Source organism: Panthera uncia, chromosome D1, assembly GCF_023721935.1.
Source record: "Panthera uncia isolate 11264 chromosome D1, Puncia_PCG_1.0, whole genome shotgun sequence".
NCBI classification, from domain to species: Eukaryota; Metazoa; Chordata; class Mammalia; order Carnivora; family Felidae; genus Panthera; species Panthera uncia.
The window spans coordinates 72,317,980-72,333,511 of NC_064808.1; the positions used below are offsets into that span (position 1 = coordinate 72,317,980).

The 15,532-nt window shown below is 38.5% G+C and overlaps 1 pseudogene; it reads left to right on the forward strand.

Moving 5' to 3' along the window:
- The first annotated feature begins 14,183 nt into the window (after positions 1 to 14,183).
- On the forward strand, positions 14,184 to 14,710 carry LOC125938361 (SOSS complex subunit C-like; annotated as a pseudogene).
- Positions 14,711 to 15,532: the final 822 nt, after the last annotated feature.

Here is a 15,532-nt window from a genome sequence, read left to right on the forward strand (position 1 = left end):
GGAGAGCTCTTGATATTTGCCAAAAGCCTTCACGTAGCAATGTTCATTTCAACTCAAAACATGCCTGTGAAATCAGCAAAGCTAGTATCCTTGTTCCTGGGACTTGAGCTGTTAAGAAACTTACTAGAATCAGGGTAATCAAGAAAATCAGAAGTACCCAGCTTCCAATGACTGGCTCCAACTCTTCCTACTTCCCAGCGTCACCTTTTGTAAGCAAACAGCGAACAATGCTGTATCCACAGATGCCATGTTTCATGACAAACCATCAGAGGGGTGCAAAGCTTTTAGTGTACCCAAAAAGACCCACATGAGGAAAATAATAAAAGTTATGATGATTTAACATTATTTAGTAATTTCTAGCCTGGACACAAAGAAAATAGAATATTTTTCAGTGTTCTCTTTAGAAGATGGGAAGAAAAAGTATGTTCAGGAAAAGGGCCTTCCATAAACAATTCTAAAACCTTTGTATCTGTAATGCAAATGCAAACAGTGCAAAAGCTTAAACACACATATCTTTATAATCCCTCAAATCTGCCACTTCATTCCCTTCCGGGTTGAGACATGATTACAAATTGCAGGCTGAAAATAAAGATCTAGGCTACAGTGTTCTGAGAACTTAGCAGAGTCAAGAGAGCATGAACTTGGAGTATGTCCAGGACTAACAGTGAATTTGTTCTTCTGGATTATTATTTCAAGTCCCTAAGCAAACTTCCTTTAAATCACTAGTTCAGCATTGCACTTAATACCAGCTTTCTTAAATCAGTAGTTTTCAGTATTTTTTGCTTAACAGCAGGATTCATTGTTCAAAAGGAATCAAACACTAAAGCCCAACATATATATAATCAAGATAAAAAGCAAGCAAGCTGCTCAGTTTGCATGCTGAGAGGAGGGAAGGAGTGCGGCTCCCTGCTGCTCACCCTCCCTCCTCAGTCTCTCCCACCCTCCAGGGACCAAAGGGATTTCATGGAGCAGTTGTCCCAGGCAGGATGGGAGGGATTGGAGGAGAGGCAGGTATGCTCTGTATTAGCACACAATACATTTTCCCACAGAAACCGTGTTATGGATAACGGTTATAGCCTCCTCCCTATGACAGGAGCCATTTTGGCCCATGGTTCAGCTAAAATAGGATGGAAGGAGAAGGACAGAAACAGGTGAAAGACCGATGGTGCCATCCAACACAGGAAGCTGGCTCAAAGAGGAAGTGTGACTTGAGTTAACTTTTGCTTCATAACAGCTTAAATATATACTCCTATTTCTGTTATTCAGGAGCATATTAAATGGTCTGCGAATGAAGCAAATCTGGGGTAGGGAGGGGCGGGCTGCTGGAAAGTCGGAGATAACCCCAAATTTTCAGTTAAGAAGATAGACAACTCTTGATTACCTGTCAGGGGAGCACCTCTGTTGGAGTGGAGATTGCGGTCACCCCAATACCAGCATCCTGAGGTGCAGCCCCACCTAGGCCTTGACTCTCTCCTCCCACTCTGGGAGAGCAACCAGAGCCAAGCGTCTCAGACCACCTAATTAGAGAGGCCTTCCCTGGAGGTGAGTTTCTCTAGCTAGGTCCCTGCTATGCCTCAACTATGGTCAATCTGACCCAAGCAATCTAGAAGCAACTGTAGTTTCAACAGTGATATGCGGTTATCTCTTCCCCATCCCATTATCTCAGTGCATATCAATTTCCTCTTTGTATACGTGCCTCCCGTCTCCAATTGGCCCGAGAAGATTCTAAAAGATCCCCAAAGAGAGGATTAGTATTAGGCTTCCTAGCCTCCCTCGTGCTCCTAGCACAGGTCCTGATCATGGGAGAGATTGGGTAAGCAGTGATTGATAGGCGGTTGAATCCAGACATGTTGGATACGTGTAGCAAAGGCGATGAGCAGAGCAAATTTGAGGCAGTTTATGGAACGATGACAAAACACTAGGGGTATCAAATTGTCGGCTGCGGAAGAGTACGTAGACTGTGAGTTTGAACACTGGTGGATGTGAGGGGGATTTTCACTCCTACTTGACCTCGTATAGGACCATCTGAGTATCTACACCTTTTATGTTTCAACTAATATCTAATAGGAATCCAATAGAGAACATTAGCCATGGTGCTTAATAGAGCCAATGAAACCCTAAGAATCCTAGGACGTGAGCAATATGGTAGAAAGTGTGAGAAGGCCCAAGGATTTAAAGCACAATTAGCAACTGAACTGAAACTCTGCCCAACCCTTCCAACCCTGTAGCCTAGAGCATCACCAGGTGCTAAATTGTAAAGGATATAATATTCCAAACTGATAGGAGGTTCTTCCCTCCTAAAGTGAGGCTATATACTGTGGCCCAGGGATGACCATGAATGGGCCATGGGCCTACTGAGGGAAAAGCCTGGGGAAATGTTTTCATGACCTCCAGGGAACTCTGAGGGCAGAGGTGAGCCAAAATATCAGCACGAGTCAGAGAAGTCAACCAGGCAGTGTTCAGAAACTGCCCTTCGCCACCATCCTCCAACGTGGGTCAGGAGGGGTCACGGTCTTAAAATTTTTTTAATGTTTATTCATTTTTGAGAGACAGAGACAGAGCGTGAGTGGGGGAGGGGGAGAAAGAGAGAGAGAGAGAGAGAGAGAGGAAAAGAGACACAGAATCCGAAGCAGGCTCCAGGCTCTGAGCTGCCAGCACAGAGCCCCACGTGGGGCTCGAACTCACGGACTGTGAGATCACGACTTGAGCCGAAGTCAGCCACTTAACAGACTGAGCACCCCATGCACCCCAGTAGGGGTCAACAGTCTTATAACAAAGATAAACATGAGTCAGAGGCAGGCAGGCAATTAGTGTTATGGTGGCCGACAATCTCACATCGCAAGACTGCCAGGTAATCTAGAATAGCAAGGTTTCAAAGAGGGAAGGCTTAGAATGAAGGAGGTGCTCAGAGCCACCAAGCTGGCCCCATAACCGGACTAGAAATTCTTAAGTCTTAAAGGTTCTCAATACACTAGGACAGCTTAGATCTATTGGAGACAGATGACTCTTCACGCCTTGGCCCGGTGACCTCAGCAAAGCTTCCGTTTCCCTAACTGTGAACAGTCGTAATACTACCTTGTCCAAGGATTGTTGTGAGAGCTGAAGGAGATCATATATAGAAAACCATTAGAGTCTGGAACATAGCAAGGGCTCCAGAAACACTAGCCGTTAGCACTTGTTGCCATCCTCGCCCTCTGAGGCATCAGGTCTGAGCTCGGAAGACAAAATACATCCTCCAAAAGAACAATCTGAGCATTTATCGAGGACCGTGTGCTGGGCGCTACAATGTAGATTAAACTTATTTAATCGTTCGCAGTTTTATTAAGCAATAATTTACATACCGTAAAATTCATTTCCAAGAGTATAATTCAGTGATATTTTACTGGGTTTACAAAGTTGTGCAATCACTACCACGACCCAATTTCAGAAAATCTCCATCACCCCAAAAAGATCCCCATGCCCATTTGCAGTCACTCTGACATTTACCTGAACGTTGCATATAAATGGATTCATATAATATGTGGGGTTTTTTGCACCTGGCTTCTTTCAGTTAGTATGTTTTTGTGGTTCATGTTTTAGCAGGCACCCGTATTTTGTTCTTTTTTTATTGCTGCCTAGTATTTGGTTGTATGGATAAACCATATTTTGTTTATCCATTTCACCCGTTGATGGACATTTGTTGTTTCCAGTTTGGGGCTATTCTAAATAAAGCTGTTATGAACATTCACATACAAGTCTGTGTGTGGACATGTTTTCATTTCTGTTGAGTAGATTCCCGGGAGTAGAATTTCTGAGTCATATGGTATATTCATTTTTAACTTTCAAAAGAAACCGTGAAAATGTTTTCTTCTGTAGCTGTACCATTTTCCATTTCCACTGGCAATGTGTAAGGATTCTAGTTCTCCATATCCCCTCCCATACATGTTCTTATCTATCTCTTTCATTACAGTTCTTCCAGTGTGTGAAGTGCTATTTCATGCTAGTTTTAAGTTTTATTTCCCTAATGACAATCATGTCGAGCCATCTCTTTGTGTGCTTGTTGACCATATCTTTTGGTGAAATGTCTATTCAAACCTTTTGTCCATTTTATAATTATATAAAATTTTCTATATATATATATATATATATATATATATATATATGTTTTAGCCAAAAGTTCTTTATCAGATACATGATTTGGATATATTTCCCCCAGTCTGTGGCTTATCTTTTCATTTTCTTCATGGTATCTTTTAAAGCACGTAAGTTTTTTATTTTGAGGTAGTACAATTCGATTTTTTCTTTTATGGATTGTGTTCTTGTCTTCATATCTGAGAAACATTTGCCCAACCCAAGATAACAAATATTTTCTCCTACATTTTCTTCTGAAAGTTTTTTAATTTTAAGTTTTGCATCAGGTTTATGGTCCATTTTGAGTTAGTTTTTTTTTTAAGTTTTAATCTCTACCCTCATCATGGGGCTCGAACCCACGACCCCGAGACCAAGACTCACACACCCCTCCGACTGAGTCAGCCAGGCACCCCTGAGTTAATGTTTTTGTCTGATGCAAGGGTCTAGACTCATCTTTTCACGTGTGGCTATGCCATTGTCCCGGCATCATTTGTTGAAAAAATTATTCTTCCCCCCCATCAAGTTGTCTTGGTACTTTTGTTGAAAACTCAACTGACGATAAAGATGATGGATAAAGAGAAAGGTTTATTTATGGACCCTTAATCCTGGTCCATTGATCTGTGTGTGTCTGTCCTTAGGCCAGTACTATATAGTCTTAATTATTGTGGCTTTGTAGTAAGTTTTGACATTGAAAAGTGTAAATCCTCCAACTTACAAGATTGCTTTGGCTATTTTGGGCCCTTTGTACTTTCGCGTAAGTTTAAGGATTAGCTTGTCAGCTTCTCAATTGCCAAAAGAGGGCTGCTGAGATTTTGATATGGATTAAGATGGCAACTCTTTCCAAACTGATGGATACTGAATCTCAATTTGGTGAGAATTACCATCTTCATAATACTGAGTCTTCCAGTCAATCAGTATGATTGAACTATCTTCCCATTTATTTGGAGATTTTAAAATTTCTCTTAGAAATGTGGTATATTTTTCAATGTAGGAGTCTTATAGATTTTTGCTAAATTTATTCCTATTTTATTTTATTTGATACTATTATGAATGAGGTTGTTTTCTTAATTTCACTATATAGTATTCATAACTAATTACAGAAATAAGATCAACTTTTATTCTGTGATCTTGCTGAGCTCATTTATTCTCCATATAAGAATTTTTTAAATTTCTTAAACATGTCTAAATACAAGATCATATTATCTTTAGATAAAGATAGTTTTTACTTCTTCCTTTCCACTCTGGGTGCAGTTTATTTCTTCTTCTTACCTGATTGAGCTAGCTAGAAACTCTAATACAATGTTAAATTGAAATAGCGAAAGCAATCATTTTTGCCTTGTTCCTGATCTTAAGGGAAAGCTTTCAGTCTTTCACCATTAAGTATGATGTCAGCTATAGGGTTTTTGTAGATGCTTTGTTATCAGACTAAGGATGTTCCCACCTATTCCTAGTTAGTTGAGAGCTTTTATGACTGGGTGTTAGATTTTGTCAAATGCTTTTTCTGCACCTACTGAAATGATCATGTAGTTTTTGTCCTTTATTACTGTAGTATATTGCGTTAATTTATATTCTGGGATAAACTGATATTGCATTCTTGAGAAAAATCCTACTATAATCCTTTCTATATGTTGCTGGATTCAATTCCCTAATATTTTATTGAGGATTTTTGTGTCTATATGCATGAAGGATAATGCTCTGTAGTTTTCTTGTCACATCTATGTCTGGCCTTGGTATCACAGAAATTCTTGCCTCCTTGATTGAACGGGGAACTTTCCCCTACTCTATTTTCTGGAAGAGTTCATAAAGGATTAGCATTATTTCTTCAAATGTCTGGTGGAATTCGGCAGTGAAGCTGTCCCAACCTGGGCTTTTCTTTGTGGGAAAATTTTAATTATCAATTCAGTGTCTTTCCTTGCTATAGGTCTATTCAGATTTTCTATTTCTTCTTGAGTCAGTGTGGGTGATTTGTGACTTTTAAATTCAATTTCACTTTTATAAGAACCCCTCAAAGTAAGAATCAGGCCCATTTTATTTGGAGACTTAAAAGATCAAATGATTTATCTCAAGGTCGGATATCTGGAAAATGGCCAGTCTGTGGGGTTCCAAAGCCCACACTGCTTCTGCCAGGCCACACTGCCTCTAATCAGACATGACCTTCTTAAAGTGAGCCCCACCTCAACGGATGCCACTAAAAACAGCCCTCTTTTGGGAATGCCCTAATCCCTCTCTTTCTTTTCTCAAAAACCTGTGCCTCCCTGGAGTCCGAGTTGCTGGCAACATGGATGCTGCCCACAGACCATGGTTCTCCTCCCTTTAAAGCCCCACTGAGAATTACTGCCTTACGAGTCCCAGCATGATGCTCACAGGGGTTTCCCGGTGGGAAGGCATCCAGTGATGAAGCAGCACTGAACAATTTAAACAGAACATTTTCCTCCCTTGCCTGCCAAGGAGGGAAAAAACAAAATGCCCAAGGACCTAAGTGATTAGAAGAAACCACACTTGTTTTGACACTGACAGCTGACAACTGATAATCAAGACCTCTGCAAGGTCACAAGAACCTTCTGTGTGACTTCCTAAACCCCAGTCCCTCACACAGAAATGATGCAGAAGAACGCATCAGAGACAAAATGTATTTGGCTCTATGTGTTTCACACAAAATAAAGAGTTAAGCTTTTCATTTATCTTGTCAATATGTCTTTTATGGTGAACTGCTTAAAGATTATTATACAAGATAAAGCCAAAAGAGCCCATACTAACATTCTCCCCATTTGGGTATGATTTGTTTTGGGTTTGTTTATTTCTGAAAACAAGAACATTACAGCTTTGAAATTCCTCATTTTCATCAGCTTGAGGAAAGTCTTCCAAAAGTCAGTACTGTTTGAGCTCCAACTATTTACAATTCTAGACATATCTCTTAACGGAGATCAATTATTTGATGAGTCATTCTCAAATGATTTTGATGGATAAAATTATGAGTAACCGAACGAAAACAGCTCTTTGGCTTCAAATACAAAGTTTGCCACATACAAAGTTTAATCTACAACCAAAGGTTTTTATATGAATAAGAGTTGAACCCAAGAATTTGGGGAGTATCTACATGTACGTGGGTGGATGTATATGTATATAGTGTATACACACATACATACACATGAAGCTCTGAAAATAATCACCAACAAAAATAATGTGGGAGGAATCCTTTGAAGACAAAGAATATGTTTATGACAGATTGTGGTGATGGTTTCCTGGATGCATACTTTCTCCAAATTTGTCAAATTATATACATTAAATATGTACAGCACTCTGTATGTCAACCATATCTTAACACAGTTGTTTAAAAAAACAAACATGAATCAAGAATATCTCAGAGCTTGGAAAACATACACATAGTTATGTCACTATTTTGAATATGAAAAATATGAGTACTGAAGAAAATATAGGATTTAATGGCCAAACACAATTGCTTCATTTTGGAGAACGTGCATTTATTTCATTGAAGATACTATCCTTGATGGATAAGGCACCCCAAATTTGGGGTATGTTGTTTAAGCCACCCAGTTTGTAGTACGTTGTTATATATATCCTAGCAAACTAATACACTCATATATCCCAAACTTGGAGCTGAGAAAGCCGACAATCTTGAAATGGCAATGGATGCAGATAAAAAGAACCCCAGCAAAGCCTGCTCTCTCTAAATAAAAGAAAGGGGGCAACATAGCAAAGCAGAAAACTTCTACACAATAATAACTCTCATTTAGCCAAACACCCCAGAAAAAACTGTGGCCCACCCTCACCCACACAAGCAAATGTAAACAGCCTAGATTTCCAGCCTTGTCCCAAACCCCCTTCCAGAGTGTCCGAGAAGGCTGAGTAGGGAGGTGGAGACTATGTGGAGAGCCCCCAAGAGGCAGTAACAAGGCAACCATACTACCCCTCTCTGGTAAGTGATATCAATGAAGAATATGGAGAGTCAGTTTGCTCACCGTGGCTCAGTGGTTATGAGGCCACTCTTAACCCTACAGTGTCACTGGAGTCCATGTAAACAGCAGTAATGAGGCTCCCTTGCCCCTCCCAGCCAGGGTAGTATCAGCAAAAGACTACTGGGGGTGAGAAAAGACTACTGGGGAGCCAGAACCCTCACCCACTCAGCAGTAAAGAGGAAGCCCTCTCCCCAGTTATTAACAGAGGTCGAGTCAACACCTGGATTTCCACTACCATCTGACAATAATGATACTTTACCCCATTTCCCTGCTCAAAAGTCATCAGAACAGGCCTATCAAGATACAAAATTTAAATAAAATCCAGAGTCTTATAATATAGTGCCCCAATATACAAGTTTAAATCAAAACTCACTCGTCATGTCAAGAAGCAGGAAGATCGCAACCTGAATGAGAAAAGACAATCAATAGGGGACACCAAGATGACACAGATGTTAGAGTTACCTGGAAAAGATTTAAAGTAGCCATCATAAAATGACTCAGCAAGCAATTAGAAACATGATTGGAAAAATAAAAATATAGGAAGTCTCAGCAAAGAAACAGAAGATCTAAAGTTAAACCAAATGGAAATCTTAGAACTGAAAAATACAATATCACACAAAAACTCGGTGGATGGGGTCTAAAGTAGAATGGAAGAGACAGAGGAAACAATCAATGAACAATAGAAATCAGCCAATCTGAGCAATGGAAAGAAAATAGAATGGAAAAAAAAATCACCAGAAAAAAAATCTCAGAAATGTGTAAAACCGTAACAAAAGATCTCACATTTGTGTCACTGAGATCTTTTTTTAAATGTGTATTTATTTATTTTGAGAGAGACGCAGGGGGAGGGGCACAGAGAAAGGGAGAGAGAATCTCAAGCAGGCTCCATGCTCAGCACAAAACCTAACATCAGGCTCAATCTCACAACTGTGAGATAATATCCTGAGCCAAAATCAAGAGTCAGATGCTTAAACCACTGGGCCACCCAGATGTACTACTGCAGTCTCGAAAGGAGAAGAAAGGGCAGGGCTGAAAAAGTAGTCCTAGAAATAATGCCCCAAAATTCCCTCCAAAGCTGAGCAAACTCCAAACAGTATAAACCCAAGGAAATCCACATTATAACACAATATAGTGAAATTTCCAAAAACTAAAAACAAAGAAAATTGGAAGCAGAAAGAAACAACATCTTATCTATAAAGAGAAAATAATTTTGATTAAACCAGATATTTAATTAGAAATGTGAAGACCAGAAGTAAATGACATATTATTTTCAAATGCTGAAACAAAAGAACCATAAACCCAGAATATTATATCCAGTGAAAATATCCTTCAGGAATGAAGAGAAAATCAAGACATTCTCAAATGAAGGAAAACTAAGAGAATTTGTCACCATTAGATCTACCCTAGAAGAATTAGGGAATTTCTATTAACTAACTAACCAACTAACTGGATGGATGGATGGATGGATGGATGGATAGATGAATGGATGGGGGATGAATCTTGGAATAATAGGAAAGAAAAAAAAATGTGAGAGAGAATAAAATATGGTTAAATACAGTAGAGTGTCCTCCTCTTAAGTTTTCTAAATTATGTTTGATGGTTAAAGAAAATTTATTACACTTTATGATGTAATTCTAAATGTATGTAGAAGATATATTTATGATAATTATTCCGTACATAGGGCAGGGTAAAGGGAAATAAAGGAGATAAGATTACTACATATCACTGGAACTGGTAAAATGATAACACTAGAAGATTGTGATAAGTTATTTATATATAATATAACCTAGAACAACCAATAAAAAAAGCTATACAAGAAGATACAGTCAAAAACACTTTGATAAATCAAAATAGAATTCCTTAGAAATTTTCAAGTAACCCAGAGGAAGGCAGGAAAAAGTAAACAGAAAAATTAAAAACAGAGAACAAAATTAAAAATAAAATATTTGACTTAGGCCCTGACACATCAATAACTACATTAAATATAAATGCTCTAAATGCACCAATTAAAAAACAGGAAATGGCAGAGTAGATTAAAAGCATGACCCAACTATATGCTGTTTATAAGAAACGCATTTCAAATAAATGACATAGGCAGGTTGAAAGTAAAAGGACAGAAAAGATATATCATACAAACATTGGTGAAAAGAAATGGAGTGGCTATATCAGTCTCACATAATATAGACCTCAGAGCAAAGCAAATTACCAGAAAAGAGGAGGACATTATATAATTCTAAAAGATCAATCTACCAAGAAGAGAAAGCAATCCTAAATGTGTGTGTACCAAACCACAGAACTGCAGAATACATAAAAGCAAAAATTGACAGAACAAAAGTTGAAATAAACAAATCCACAATTATAGTTGGAAAATTCAATTGATTGAACTAGGCAGAAAATCAACAGGAATACAGAAAAAATCAATAATATCACCAATCAGCAAAATTTAGTTAACACATATAGATTTCTCCACACAGCACCAGTGGAATACACATTCTTTTAAACTGCCCTCAGAACATATGCCAAGGTATATACCACACTGTGAGTCATCAAATAAACTTCAACATATTTAAAAGAAACAAAATAATAGACAGTAAATTCTACCACCACAATGGAACCAAACTAGATGTTAATAACAGAAAGAAAGCAGAAAATCAAAAATAGGAAAAGAAAGAACTAAAAATCAATAACAGGAAAATTTCCAAACAGTTGAAAACTAAACAACATTCTAAATAATCAGTGGGTCAAAGGGGAAGTCTCCAGGGAAATTTAAAAATATACTGAACTGAGTAGAAACAAAGTGTAACATAAAATTTGTGCGTAACAGCTAAAGCAATGACAAGAGGGAATACTATAGACTAAATGAACACATTAAAAAAGAGAAAAAAGTCTCAAATCAGTCATCTAAGCTCCTCTCTCGAGCCTCTATAACAAAAAGAACAAAATAAACACAAAATAGGCAGAAGGAAGGAAGTAAAAATGTAATAGCATAAATCAATAAAATTGGAAGCAGAATAAACAATAATCAGTGAAACAAAGAGCTGATTCTTTTTTTTAAAAAATCAATAAAATTCATAAATCTCTAGCAAGGCTGACAAAGGGGAAAAAAAGTAAGAAGACACAAATTACCAATATCAGGAATGAAACGGGATATTACTGCAGACTCTGCAGAAATCAAAAAGGATAATAAGGGAATGCTATGAACAACACTGTTATAAATGCTATGAACACAAATATTTATTTTACAACGTAGTTGAAACGGACCAAGTCCTTGAAAAACATAAATAACCACAACCCACCCACTATCAAATTGATCACTTGAATAATTCTAAAACTACTGAGGAAACTGAACTCATAATTTTAAAACTATCAAAAAAGAAATCACCAGGCCCACATGTTTTCACTAGAAAACTCTAATAAAAGTTTGATTAAGAAGTAACACAAATTCTACACAATCTTTACCAGAAAATAGAAGACTTCCCAATTTTTTTCATAGGCCAATATTACCATGATCCCAAAACTTGACAAAGACCAAAAACAATGCAGACCAATATCTCTCATGAATATTGATGTAAAAATCCTTAACAAAGTATTAGCAAAGAAAATTCAGTAATATATAAGAGGAATTATACACCATGATTAAGTGAGATTTATTCAGGGATTCGAGGCTGTTTCAATATTCAAAAACGAATCAATGTAATCTACCTAAAGACAGATGAAGACTAAAAGAAGAAAAATCACATGTTCATATCAATTAATGAAGAAAAATTTGAGAAAATTAAACACCCTGCCATGATTAAAAAACTCTCAGAAGGAAACATCCTCAACTTGATAAAGAACACTTACCAAAAAACCTACGGATAATATTTTACTTGAAGGTGAAAATGCTTTCTTTCTCCCTAACATTAGAACCACAGGAAGTGGGGCGCCTGGGTGGCTCAGTCGGTTAAGCAGCCGACTTCGGCTCAGGTCATGATTTCGCGGTCCGTGAGTTCGAGCCCTGCATCGGGTTCTGTGCTGACAGCTCAGAGCCTGGAGCCTGTTTCAGATTCTGTGTCTCCCTCTCTCTGACCCTCCCCCGTTCATGCTCTGTCTCTGTCTCAAAAATAAATAAACGTTTAAAAAAAAAAGAACCACGGGAAGTATGTCTATTCTCACCACTTTACAAATACAGTGCTCTAAGTTCTAGCCAGTGTGATAAGTGAAGGAAAAGGAAAAAAAAAAAAAAAAGAAAGGAACCCAGATCAGAAACGAAGAATAAAACTTTCCCTATTTGCAGATGACATGACTGTCTAGTAGAAAGTCCCAAGAAATCTACAAAAGAAGTCGTATGATAAGAGGTGAGGTCAGTAAGCTTGCAGGAGACAATATAAACATCCAGAAATCAATCGTATTTCTATATACCAGCAGTGAACACATGGACACTGAAGTTAAAAATATAATACCATTCACAATCATTCTAATTAATGAAATAAGTAGGTGTAAATCTAGCAAAACTCATGCGGGACTTGTATGTTGGAACACTGAGAAAAAAATGAAAAAAAAGACTTAAATAAATGAGTTATAATGATGGATCGGAAGACTCATAGGAAGGATCTGTTTTCCCAAAATCAATACGCAGGTTTAACCTAATTCCTTTTTTTTTTTTTTTTTTTTTTAGTTTATTTGTTTATTTTGAGAGACAGAGTGAAAGAGAGCTGGGGAGAGGAGTAGAGAGAAAGAGGGAGAGAGAGAATCCCACGCAGCCTCCATGTTCAACACAGAGCTCGACACACGGCTCAATCCCATGAACTGTGAGATCATGACCCTGGAGCCAAAATCAAGAGGCAGATATTTAACTGACTGAGCCGCCCGGGCACCCCTAACCCAGTCTCTATAAAAATTTCAGCAAGATTTTTTTTGGCAGACATAGACAGGATTATTCTAAAATTTATATGGAAAGGCAAAGGAGCTAGAATAAGTAAAGTAATTTCGAAAAAGAATAAAGAAGATTCAGTCTACCCAATCTGAAGACTCAATGTATAGAGAAAGCAAGCAAGACATGAGATAGGTAAGTCTCATAATTTATACAAAAATTAACTTTCTGTAGTAATTAGAAAATTATAAAATTATACAAAAATAGATGACGGACTTGAATGTAAATCTATAAAATTTTTAGGACAAAAACATAGTTTCTACACTATGGGAGCTACCGAGTTATTACACATGAAGGAAAAGCACAATCCATAAGAGGAAAAATAGATAAATTGGAAGTCATCAAAATTAAAAACATTTGCTCTGCTAAAGGCTCTGTTAAGAGAATGAAAAAAAAAAAAAAGCTACTGGGAGAAAATATTTGCAAACCACATATCTAAAAAGGAACCAGCATCTAGAATGTCTGAAAGTTTCTCCAAACTCACCAGCAAAAAACAATCCAATTAGAATATGGGTAAAAGACATGAAGACACCTTTCATCGAAGGGAATACACAGATTGCAAAAAAAAGGACATAAAACGATGTTCAACATTATTGGCCATTAAGGGAATTCAGATTAAAACCACAATACGATATCGCTACACATCTATCAGAATAGCTAAAAGTTAAAAACTAGTGACGACGTGAAATGCTGGCAAGAACACAGAGAAATCGGATCGCACTGCTGGTGGGAATGTAAAGTGGTATTGCTACTTTGGAAAACAGTTTGGCAGCTACCATATGATGTAGCAATTGCACTCCTTGGCATCGATCCCAGAGAAGTGACGACTTCTGTTCACACACACACAAACCTCTCCGTGACTGTTCATGGCAGCTTTATTCATAATAGCCCCAAACTGGAAACAACACAGATGTCCTTCCGCCGGTGAATGATTAAAACAAATAGGTACAAAACAAAGGTCAGTGAGAGAAATGACCACAGAAGAAGGATCAGAGAGATGCAGCGATGCTGGCTGGGAAGGCGGAACAGGGGACCACAAGCCGAGGAACGCAGGCAGCTTCTGGAAGCTGGAAGAGATTTTCAAAGCAAAAATAGAGTTGGAATCTTGGCAGAACTGGACAGAGAGAGAAGAAAATTACCAGCGAATCTTGGCAGAACTGGACGAAGAGAAAAGAAAATGACTAATGCAGGGCCCATCTTCAGCAAATCATCCTGGAGCTGGCGTCACACCCCCGAGACCGGCTCTTCATAAGGACTTCCGGGACAGTGCTGAGCCGGGCACCCTGGAGCCCAACTAAAGGCAGCATGCACACGCACCTTTATCTGGATACCTCATAACTCAAGACGCCGTTGGGGAGTCTTAGTCTTCCCGTTTTACCTCCCCTTGACCCAGAATGGAGAACATATTTTCCTGAAAGTGACTTTGTAATATCAAATGCCAAAGCTGCTGTCGCTCAGTGCTGTACCAACTGTGACTTTCAGAATTTTGGTGAACTTCCTTGAAAGAATGGTCCGTTGCAAGTGAAAGCCAACCAGGAGGATAACCAGGATGGTGAGAGCTTTGGGAATTGTGTTATCTGAGGAACCAAGGATGCTGCCCGGGACTGTCACTTTTGGGTCACACAGTTTGATTTTTAACTCTAAATGAGACTCCGCATTGGATGGTCACATCAGCTCACTCCCAAGCCCCCAGCTAGTTGGACTGAGTGTATCATGTCCACAGCGGACTTTCAAGAACCATTTACAGTACTCGACTTGAAAACAAATGAGGGTGCATTTTCAAAATGTGAACTAATAAGCTTAAAAAAGTTACACTCACATTTGCTGTTTATAGAATTGGTATCAGTGTAGCTTTTGAGTGTATACCCAACATGTCATCCTGAAATATTCTTTAACTCATAGCTAGTTCTATTCTCAATTTTAAAAGAAAATCCAAGATAAGACTAAGTTGTTAGCCAGTCTTAAACACCTTCTACAAACCTGGGCCACTGTGAATAATGTGAGTAAATGCTATTAAAAACAGCTCTAAGAAGGGGCACCTGGGTCGCTCAGTTGGCTAAGCATCCGACTCTGGCTCAGGTCATGATCTCACAGTTCGTGGGTTCGAGCCCCTTGTCGGGCTGTGTGCTGACAGCTCAGAACCTGGACCCTGCTTTGGATTCTGTGTCTCCCTCTTGCTCTGCTCCTCCCCCACTCACGCTCTGTCTGTCTGTCTCTCTCAAAAATAAATAAACGTTAAAAAATTTTTTTTTAAAAACAGCTCCAAGAAAATAGTGGTATATCCAAGCCACGGAATAGCACTCAGCAATAAACAAAAACAAAAACAAAAACAAAAACTGATGCATAAAAAACCCTAGAGGCCTCTCGAGAATTATGCAGAGTGAAAAAAAAGTCAATCCAAAATGGTTGTATTTTGTTAGACAGCAAAACATTCTTGAAATGAGAAAATGATAGAAGTGGAGACCAGATCAGTGGCTGCCCTGGGACAAGGAGGGAGCATGGGTAAAAGGGAAGTGGGTGTGGCTATAAAAGA